Here is a 10880-nt window from a genome sequence, read left to right as displayed (position 1 = left end):
AGGGAGGGAGGGAGGGAGGGAGGGAGGGAGGGAGGGAGGGAGGGAGGGAGGGAGGGAGGGAGGGAGGGAGGGAGGGAGGGAGGGAGGGAGGGAGGGAGGGGGGGGGGCACAGACAGCAGTCTCATCACTTCCTTCCGTTCTTCAGTTTTTGTCATGAATCACCGCTGTCATAACAACAGGACGGTCAGAAAAGGAAGTGTAAAACAGGTTCTAATGTGCCCTGTTCACACAGACTGAATGTTCCGAGTGAAAAAACAACATTGGCTAAACAGTGAGAAGAACGTACAATATGTGCTTTTGATCTCCTCTCGAATGTAAAGCGCAGTATAAATGCGGGCTGACGGAGTGGGCTCACCTCTAATCTCTGCCTGCTCTGCCAAATCCCTACTATCTGTGCTCTCTCCTTCTCCCTGGAAGTCAGGGCACATTAAACAAGCCTGTGTGTTCTCACCCTGATCAGCAGAGAACACACATTTCTCACACTCTGCAGACCCCTGGCTTCCTCAGGACAATCCCTGTGTGTATGTGTGTGTGTGTGTGGACGTACAGTATGTGCACGTGTGCGTTCTCCTTTTCCTTCTCAGAGCGATGGTTGGTAAAGCTAGCCCCGTGTGCCAGCTGCATGGCCCATGTTTACCCCAGTCCAATGGCCAGGATTGCTCTTTCCTGTGACTAGTGGCTGTTATGATGGGTTTTGAACAGGAAACCTCGCTGCGCTGTTTCACAATGTGCCTTGAAACAGGAACTGAGGACCATGGGATCCCGTTCAAGGCTCTCCGACATGGGTGCCAGCCCGCAGCACGAGCAGGCACGAGGCACGGGGAGGGAGTGGGTGAGGGGTGGTTGGGGGTCGGGGGGGGGGGGTACCCCAACATAAGTGGGCCCCTGAGACTCCCCAGAGGGGGCAGAGGTGTGGTGAGCGTCTGTTTTGGGCATGGCTCGTGTCAGTGTGTTTAGCACTCGCCTGCGAGGGCATTTATATGCAAATGATAAACAACCAATGGGGTTGCTAATTACAACGGGGCCATTGTGTGTGTGCCAGGCAGCGAGAGGCGGGGACTTTCTGCACACCCGGCCTGGACTTCCCCCTGCTTGTTTACTCATTGTCTTTCCTTATTACCCCCTCATTGACACTCCCTCTTTGTGTTGAGGTGCTGTTTGCCTGCACGCGGGCTCCTCCCCCACGTGAGGGCCTGGAGTTAATGGAGTAGATTAAAGGAGGCAGCCCTCGGTCCTGTTTACCCCCTCCATCATCTGAAGGTGCTCTCTGCCCGGCTGGCGTCCCTGCAGGACCCGTGTCTCACAACCCAGCCAGGGGAGAAGTCAGTCTCTCGGCTCTCGACTCCTTATGAAACCAATGCTCTGCTAATTACTCTCGGCTTTTAAAACATGCATTTGGGTCAGGTTTTTTAATGCCATGCAAATTTATGAGCGTACAAGAGCAAATATTAACTTGTAGTGCCCCTGATAGTCATTGGCTGGGGAGAAAGGTACATTTCTCCGAACTGACAAATGCGAAGGTTTCTCGTTGTGCTCCAGAATGGCCTTCCTGGTCTCTGTTGTCAGGGGCTGGCAGACAGGAACATCATGGGACTGAGAGCTTGCTCACCCAGCTGAGACTCCTACTAGAGCCCCAGGCTCTGTCAGGCCTAGAGGTCAGACACCAAGATATGACTATCTTTCTTATGTGACTGTAACTACTACTGTATATTTTCTCCAAGGTTATATCATCACTGATTATGTGAATAAATACAGTATACAACACACTGTTTATATATATTTTTCTAAGATGTATAAACAAATAGTCCATGTACATTTTCAGTTTAGCTAGCCACCCTTCTCTCAGTTACCTCCATCCCCCTGTATTCCTGTCAGACAGGAGAAGTCAGAGGCATTGTGGTTCAGAGGAGCTCCTTTGAAGGTGGTGTTTGTCTGGTTAGGGCAAACCCTGCTGACCCCAAGCCCTCCACCTAAGACCAGAGGAGGCAGAGCCAGACCAGGCCAGGTCAGGCCTGGGCATAAGCAGTCTCCAGGCAGTCTTCAACGCAGACCTCAGACTGGCCGTCCGACATTGTGAGTCGTACAGAGTACGAGACACACAGACAGACCACAGAATGAGCCTCCTTGTGGATTGTGAAGTGTCTCCCGCTCTCTGAAATGACAGCGGTGCTGCAGGTAATTAGCATTGATAGAATTATGAAAGGAGCAAGGGATGCACACAGCAAGTACATCACATCCAGAGACAAGGAGGGGGAGAGGGGGAGAGGGGGAGAGGGGGAGAGGGGGAGAGGGGGAGAGGGGGAGAGGGGGGAGGGGGCGTCCGCGTTGCACAGGGAGGTATTCCTAGTCTTGTGATGGGAGGAAATGGAGTAAGACAGAGTTTGAGACTGGCCAGATCCCAATGTTTTGAAGACAAAGGTTGACCTCTCTAAAGGGGCTGGATTTACTACAGCTCTCATACTGTTGTTATGGTCCCTGTTGACTTCCCAGATGCACAGGTCGTCCTCTGCAGCCCGTTCCCTCGCAATTAAAAACTAATTAGTTGTGGTGCCTCCTTCGTTACTCGGCATAAACAGCGATTGTGCAGACGTTTGTGTGGCCGTGGCTGAGAGTGTGAGTGCCTCAGTGACCGTGTGCCTTCCACCACATTCTGGAATCTCCGCTGAATAAACAGCCATTTTATACCGGTCCCGCTGCATTCCAAGGGAATCATTTGGCTTGCACTAAGACAAAGAGTGAAGGGGAAAGAGAGTGAGAGACAAAGAGAGAGAGAGAAAGAGAAAGGGAGAGGGAGAGAGAGAGAGACAAAGAGAGAGAGAGTTCAGGCAATGGTGTCGCCATCTCCTCCTTTTGCCACTTGGGTTTCGGCCGCCACGTTGCGTGGGTAGCCGCCACCTGTGCCCTTCACCACGGCAATTACATCGCCCCTACCGACGCGCGCGCGCACACACACACACACACAGACATACAGAAACACAGACTGTTGGCTTGCCAAGTTAGTGGGATCAAAGGGCATGTGTCAGGGAGTGAGGGCACCTCGCAGAAGGCAGCTGCTCCTTGCTGTCTCTGCCTCACACCCCGGCCTGACAGCAGCCAGAAATATGAGGCCTCCCTGGACCTCTGGCCTGGGAAAAGAGGATAGCCTAGCGCACACACACACACACACACACATTCAGAAAAAAAGCTTTTGTCTCTCTTCTCACACACACACAAGCACACACACTCACATACACAACTAAGAAAGGCTTTTGTCTCTGCTCATTCACTCACTCAGCCGCAAATACAAATAGACTGAAAAAGCTTTGACACGCGCACACACACACACGGATACACACACCTACACGCGCACACATGCACTCTCGTTCTCCCACACGAAAACCATTAAACGTTCACATGCTTGATTTCTCTTCATTGTGTTTTTTTTCTTCATACCACTCTTTCATGAGCTGTTTTAGGTCTATCCGTGGTCATTTCCCTGTCAGTCTTCCTCTGCTTCGGCTTTTCTCTCCTCTGCTCCCCTGCCTTCCCCCCATTCGGCCTCGCTCTTTCTCTCCACGAGGCTCTCCTTAACTCCCTCCGAAGGTGCCTTTCTTCTCCGCTCCCCTCCTCTCCTCCCCGTGTGTCTGCCGCTTTCTCCCTCACCTCGGCACTCTGCCGGTTCGGCGTGTTCAAACTCTGACAGAGTCGAGGAAAGGCATTCAGCCCCCCTAATCCCGGCTCCCTCCATCAGGAATGCTAATGCGTGTGATTGTGTGACCTGTCGGAGCCCGGCAACATCTGCAGGAGCCTGTGCAGAGGGCCTCCCCCCCCCCCCTTCCACCCCCCCCCCCCCTCTCCACCCTCCACCCCTGCCTTTGAGCGTTCACTCGCTGCCATTATTTCATTGTTTCACTTCACGCCTGTGACGGGGGCGGCGCGGTTAACCCTTCGCTGCTCGGGGTTAGCCCCGCTGCACGCGCGCTCGCACGGCGTACGGAGGAGGGGTGCGGTGAGGGAGGGACGGGCCTTTCCCAGGACGAGCTACCCCGCCTGGCCATCTGGAACCAAACGCAGCTTACTGTTTACCCATGCATTCCACCACTCACTCACTCACTTGTGTGGGTGTGTGTGTGTGCTTGGGTGTAGCCAATCTGCTTAAGTGTGCCAGTTCCCTGTCCATATAGCTAATGGTGAATTAGGCCTAATTGCAGGATTTATCCGCTGTGTCCCACCAATGGACATCTCTAAATGGACAGCCTTCCCTGAGCAGTCAGGCAAGGGAAACTTTACTTTGATAGGTTGACATTCAGAAGGGGGAGGTAGTGTGAGCCAATGAAATCCCGTTATTAGATTTTTCGCCCGCCCCTCCCCTGCCAGGTATTTTAGTTGAAAGAAATGATTGTTTGGATTGTCTCCGTTTTCAAAAAGATAAATTACTGGTAAGGAGCAACTGACAAAGTGAATCTGCGTCAAGCCAAAGCGCCGCTGATTGAATTACACTTCTCCTCGGCCCTGGCCACATTCCTGCATATGCACTCCAACTCCACCATGCCATGGACAGGCGTAGAAATAGATTGGATTTCTGCTTCCCTCTTCATTCATGTCCCCTCTGTAAAGCTGTGATAGGCCTGTGATATTGGACCTGTCAGTCCTGGCCTTGAGTGTGTGTAGTGTTCCTGGGTGGGTTGGGGAGGGAGGGAGGGAGGGAGGGAGGGAGGGAGGGAGGGAGGGAGAGGGAGGGAGGGAGGGAGGGAGGGAGGGAGAGGGAGGGAGGGAGGGAGGGAGGGAGGGAGGGAGGGAGAGAGAGAGAGAGAGAGAGAGAGAGAGAGAGAGAGAGAGAGGGAGGGAGGGAGGGAGGGAGGGAGGGAGGGAGGGAGGGAGGGAGGGAGGGAGGGAGGGAGGGAGGGGGAGGGAGGGAGGGAGAGAAGAAGCAGGTAGGAAGGGGGTGTGCCTACACTGCCACCCCCACTGTAATGGACACAGCACGAGATTGGTGTTTCGAGAGGGGAGGGGCCAGATATACTGGACTGCAATGCAACCGGCAGACGACGAAATGAAGAGAGTTGACATTGCATATGGAAACTATTATGAAAACACCGTCTGTCCCTAACATTGTTCTTAAGGGAAGTTACGTTAGCGTCAAGTGGTAGCGAGGAGCCTGCACTGTTGTCGTCGTTAGCGGTGTTGGATTTCAGCGTTCCAATATTGGACACAGACACATCCACACCCTGGCACAAACGCGCGCAAGCGCGCACGCGCGCACACCACCACCGTTCGTGTTAGAACGATTCTGGCCATTGTTATCAAAGCATCGATTAATCATTACATTTGTGCAAAGCAGGGTGCCGTTACCATGGGGACCCAAATGATCCACTCCGCTTTGCATATCAACAGAAAAGTTCACAATCTCCGTGCAGCGCGAGGTTGGACTGCTACCAAACGGGTAGCTCCTAAAGAGAGCAGGTCTGAGCTGCCGTCTATCTCCTTCCCTCCCCTCTCCTCTTGTCCTCTCTCCTTCCCTCCCCTCTCCTCTTGTCCTCTCTCCTCCCCTCTCCTCTCCTCTGACACTTAACAGGCCCTGTTTAGTGGCTGGAAACAGACAAATAGCCTTCAAACAAAGCTCTCCGCTGCTAATCAAGATGGTTCCTAATGACCACGGCTAGTTTAGAAACAGAGAGGACAAAACCGTAATGAATGTGCTCGAGTGCCCAAACGACTTAAGAAGGCCCGTTTAATTTTGATTTATTTCCTTTGGTATGAGACGTGTCTTTTGTTTATGTTGTTCTGATGTGAATTACAAAGCGCATTTCATTTAGATCCTAAATGTCTAGAAATGTTTAGCTTTTTTTGGGCCCCTGTGATCCATCCTTGCATGTTCATTTTCTTAGAATTACATCTCAGTGTTCAAGGACAATATTTGTTGAGTTCACCAGGGCAACCAGACACAATAATCACATCAGGCTGTTGTTCAACTAAATATACCCATACAAACACACACACACACACACACGCACACACAACTGTGGAACCACAACAGGCTTTGGAGAAGCGAGTGCTCCTCGCTCGCCTGGCCCCTATGAGGGTGTATTAACAACAGGGACAACAGGAATGTCCTGCATCTTAGGATCAGTCTTCGTGTCTCAACAGGCCCACAGACACCTTGTCTACAGACCCAACGACAACAGCATGCCCTCATTATTGACAAGCTCACACGCCAGACAGCATGGGGTCCACATCCAGAAGCCCGCATTTCAGACACGTTCCATTCCGATTGTTTGTCTGGCACGTCGCTGGGTGCTTTTAGCTGGTTCTCCCCCTTCCTCCCGCTTTCAAGGTGGTTTAAAGGAAATGCCTCGGCGCGGACAAATTGGATCTGGGTATGTAAATACCGCTCTGATGTTTAACGAGAAACAAAGTTGGCTAATTATAGCAGCTCTGAGAAACATGAGCAGGACAGTGGGAAACGTTTCCATCTCTGCCTAGCTCTATAGATTACTCCCTAATTGCCGCAATCGAATCAGACCAAGACATTAGCTAGCCGGAGAGGAGGACAGTGAGAGCGGGAGAGAGAAAACAAGAGGACGCCGAAAGACTCGTCCGCGGTTTTGTTTCGCTTCCAGAACCAGCTGTCGTCCTCTCAGGACGCACGCCGGCTTCGGGAGCCAGACTGGGTCCTGTTGAAACCGGGACCGGCAAAGGTGGGCTCAGCCTTTCACGACCGCACCTGCCGGTGTGCTCTGTGACCGTTGCAGGGGCCCCACCCAGACTCCTTTTTTGTGGTTTCGCAGAGCTCCTGTCTGTCTCATATCCACCCCCCCCCCCCCACCACCACCACCTCCTAGCCTCTCCCTCTCCCCCCCACCCCCCCCCCCCAACCCCTCCCCAGGTAGCTTGTCGGTGAGATGGCATGGTACTGTAATCTCTGCTGGCACGCCAGCCAGCTGGAGAGGTGATTCATGCTCGCAGACGGAAGTTTTTCAGCTGTAATTACATGTAATTCTGACGCATGTTTATGCCGGGCCGAGCCAGAAAACTTCTCTCCTAATGACAAAGTAGCACTTAACATTCCTCACAAACATTTATCACCACATTATGTTCCCACCTTTCAGATTGTTATGGTATGTTAGTGTGCGAGACAGGGTAAGACAATGGCAAGGTTTTGAGGCCAACTGGACGTGTAAGACTTTTGCCTTTAGAAAAGTCAAATACAGTTGTGTAGGTACGTATGGCTATGACTGCTGTAGATGAACTGAAATTGAAGGAACATTTACAGTGAAATGTTCCAAAATGTTTAGGAGACAAAGTACAACCAAACTAAAATGGCAGCTTGTTCTCAGCGGAAAGGGGAGAAGGTGGAGGAAAAGAACAGTGTTTACATTACCTCCATTAATTCCTCTAATTCCTCCAAATGGCGGCAGAGAAACATACAGTATACTGTATAGGACGTTTTTTTTTGGGAGCCTTAGCTGTTGGCCGTTTACTATGGCTGTGCTCTGCCAGTCTGAGTGTGGGGTGCGGAGGGAGCCAGAAAGCCCCATCGGATCTGTTTCATCCTCACAGCGTGGTGATATTGAGGTCAGCTGTCCAAAACGATCTCATGTTAAGGAATCGGCAAGTCAGCAGGGTCAGAGCATAACCGCCATGACGACACTCTCTCCATGGAGATAAGGCTGCCCTCCCTCCCTCGCTCCTCCCCCACCACCATTTCCTCTGCACGGGAACGGCCGAGGGGAGAGGAGAGGCTGACGTGTGTCTCGGTTAGACTGACGAGGAGCTTGAGGAGCTCATGCCCCCGTTCCCTCCCAGCCCTAACAGAGAGCGGGGGTCACACAGCAGGTCGACAGGGGCCTGTCTGCAGATGTATGGGATCTCTACGGTTCTGACCATGTACAGCTCCATGGATAATCCTACCCCCTCCCCCCCCCCCCCTCTTTAACTCTAAACAAACATGGAGAACTGCTGAAAATAGCCGGCGGGCGGTTTCCTGGATGTCACGGTGCAGCTAACTGGTGCCTGAACAATCCTTCCCTCTGTTTCCCAGGCGGAATGCCACAGAGCATGGCGTAGGAACTGCGTTCAGGAATTCCCAGCGAGCATGGGGCGCTCAGACTCCAGCAGATTCCCCCCTCTAACAGTTCCGTTGGGAAAGCAGGGTCTGTAAACAGATAATGGCGCTCATGCAGAAAGGACCGGAAGTGGGAGGTCTCGTTAGTCTGGACCTTTAGCAGGGCCACTCTGTGTGCCAGTCTTTAGGAAAGTTGTGTAGGAGTGAGTTAGTGGGCGTTTTTGCTTTAATGTCACCGTTCAATAGGATTCCAGCCCAGCCTCTGTGTCTCAGTGGATTCCACAACACACACACACACACACACACACACACACACACACACACACATTTGCCTGCAAGTGTGGCCAACAGTTAGTGTTTCAGCTGCCAAACAGAACACTGGTTGAGTGAATGGCTGCATGTGTGCGTACGGGAAACTAGCTGTGACGTTCAGGTTCACTGTGGTGTAGGCTAGGCCTAGTGACTATCTGTCGGCTGCGAAAATGCCCCTCATATCTCTTTTCTACCTAAAATAATCCCTCAGGCAATCCTACCTAGCTCACTCATCCTCTCTCTCTCTCCCTCTTTCTCTCCCGCTCTTTCTCTCTCTCTCCCGCTCTCTCTCTCCTCTCTCTCTCTCTCTCTCTCTCTCTCTCTCTCTCTCTCTCTCTCTCTCTCCTCTCTCTCTCTCTCTCTCTCTCTCTCTCTCTGTCTCTCTCTCTCTCTCTCACGCGTGCCTATAATTTATGGCTGCCGGGTCCTTGATCAATTGATAGCAGGGAATCCTTTGGTAAATAGAGTTTTAGACACATTGCCAATAGACCTGGGCTATTGATTGGAGTGTAAATTAAAAACTTAATCAGGTCTCTGAGATAAGATTTATCTCCGCCCCAAGCAAATTACAGGGCCGACCAGGAGACAGGGAGGCAGGCCGGCGGGGAGAGAGCAGTGCCCCTTAGGAGGGTGCCAGGTCGAGGGACCACTACACTGCTTTCTCCTCTCTCCCTGCTACTTCCTCCCACAGACTACAGCCTCCAGAGTCAAGTTCAAGTCTCTCTCACTCCCTCCCTCCCTCCCTCCCCCCCCTCTTACTTATATTTTCCCCTAGCCACCGTGGTGTTTTTAAATGTTGAAACTGCAGATGAAGCTCATGTATATCTAGTAAATGTGAAGCTAGAGCGAGGCTAGCGTTAAGGGCATTGATTGTGGTTCTTTATCTGTTTTGCCTATTTGGCAGTCTGTCTTTGTCTTCGAAACTCTCTCGGCCTAAAACATGGCTCCGCCTTTGATGAAATATGTTAATCATTAAAAACCCAGGCTTTATTTCTTCAATAATATTCTCATCTTGGTGAGGTCATTTTACGCCACAGTAAATTCATGCACATTCATACACGCATGCTGTGCGGTCCATATTTTATATGTATTAAGACAATCCTTTGAATTGCACATTGATTAGATTATGGATTTTCACAGTAATTGCTGAGGGAAATTTTCTCTGTCTCTACCCGTCTTCATTATTAATATTGGGAAATGGGCATACACATTCAAAATGTCTCCCTATGTATAATTTCATCTCGGGGAAAAAATGAGATTGCTCCCGCAATTCTCCTCCTCTGGAGGAAGGGGAGGATGTAACCGACTGCTGCGCCAGGCGTCGCAGATAAGACACGCTCACCCAGGGCTCTATGTGGCTCACGCAGGTATCACACTGTCCACATCTCCCTGTCAGTAATTAAAACATACATTTTTCGGTGATTAGGACCAGTATTAGACTCCTCTCAGGGATTACACTCTTTCATTATCGCTCTGATTATTCGCCTCATATGTGGCGGCCGGATCCTTGATATTGAACCAGACAGAGAGCGAGCGAGAGCGAGCGAGAGAGAGCGAGAGCGAGCGAGAGAGAGCGAGAGAGAGAGAGAGAGAGAGAGAGAGAGAGGGAGAGAGAGAGAGAGAGAGAGAGAGAGAGAGAGAGAGAGAGAGAGAGAGAGAGAGAGGGAGAGAGAGGGCATAATAGAGAGATCGAGCTGGGGAATAACCCACCTGATGATCCCCTGCCGGCCTAACAAACAGAGAGGAGACAGGTCGTGGAGAAGACAGCTAGGTCCTGCTGCTCACGGGCCTCCTCTGGTGCTCCACAGCGAGCGGTGGGATAGTGATGTAGCTGGCTAAGTGGTCAAGGTCCTGAAATACTCCTGCCAAAATGGAGTCAGTGGCTAGATAATGGTGGCCGCCCCTGTCTTCCTGGCTGGCTGAGGGGAGGCCGGGGGTGTCAGTAATAGGCTCTTTGTCTGATAAGCCCTGAAAATACTCGTTTAGTTAGTGAAAGTGCAGGGGGATCCTGGCCTGATAAACCCGCTGTTTCCCTCTGTAATACCCAACAGCTAAAATCAATAGGCGGGATAATTCTGCTGCTAGTCGCCCGGTCTCCTTTATCTTCAGCTTCCCACAACCCATGTTCATGGTGGATGCAGGGGTTAGCCTCTGTATGTGTGCGAGTGTGTGTGTGTGTGTTTTGTCGGTGTACGTCGCCCTGTCTATCAGGTGATAGTAGGGCTGACTGGCATTGATGGTATTAGTCCACTAACACCCAATATTGGCCTTGTTCCATTGACTTTGAATGATCCACCTCTCAGTCCCCCCTCTCAGCTCTCTTCTCCCCTGGTTTATAGATTTGAGGTCCAGGTGTGCCAGTCCCAGAGCTGACTGGAGAGGTGCCAGCTGACAAGCCACCTTGGCATGGAGTAGTGCAGGCAGGTCAGGCTGTGGGTGAGGGGGGGGGGGGGTGTGTGTGGGGGGGGAATCATGAGCAGGATTTAGCTCCATGGGGAGGTGGAGTGTGCGCTGGAAACAGCAC

Source organism: Hypomesus transpacificus, chromosome 19, assembly GCF_021917145.1.
Source record: "Hypomesus transpacificus isolate Combined female chromosome 19, fHypTra1, whole genome shotgun sequence".
NCBI classification, from domain to species: Eukaryota; Metazoa; Chordata; class Actinopteri; order Osmeriformes; family Osmeridae; genus Hypomesus; species Hypomesus transpacificus.
The sequence above is the reverse complement of the archived record's forward strand: the minus strand, read 5'-3'. Positions refer to the sequence as shown.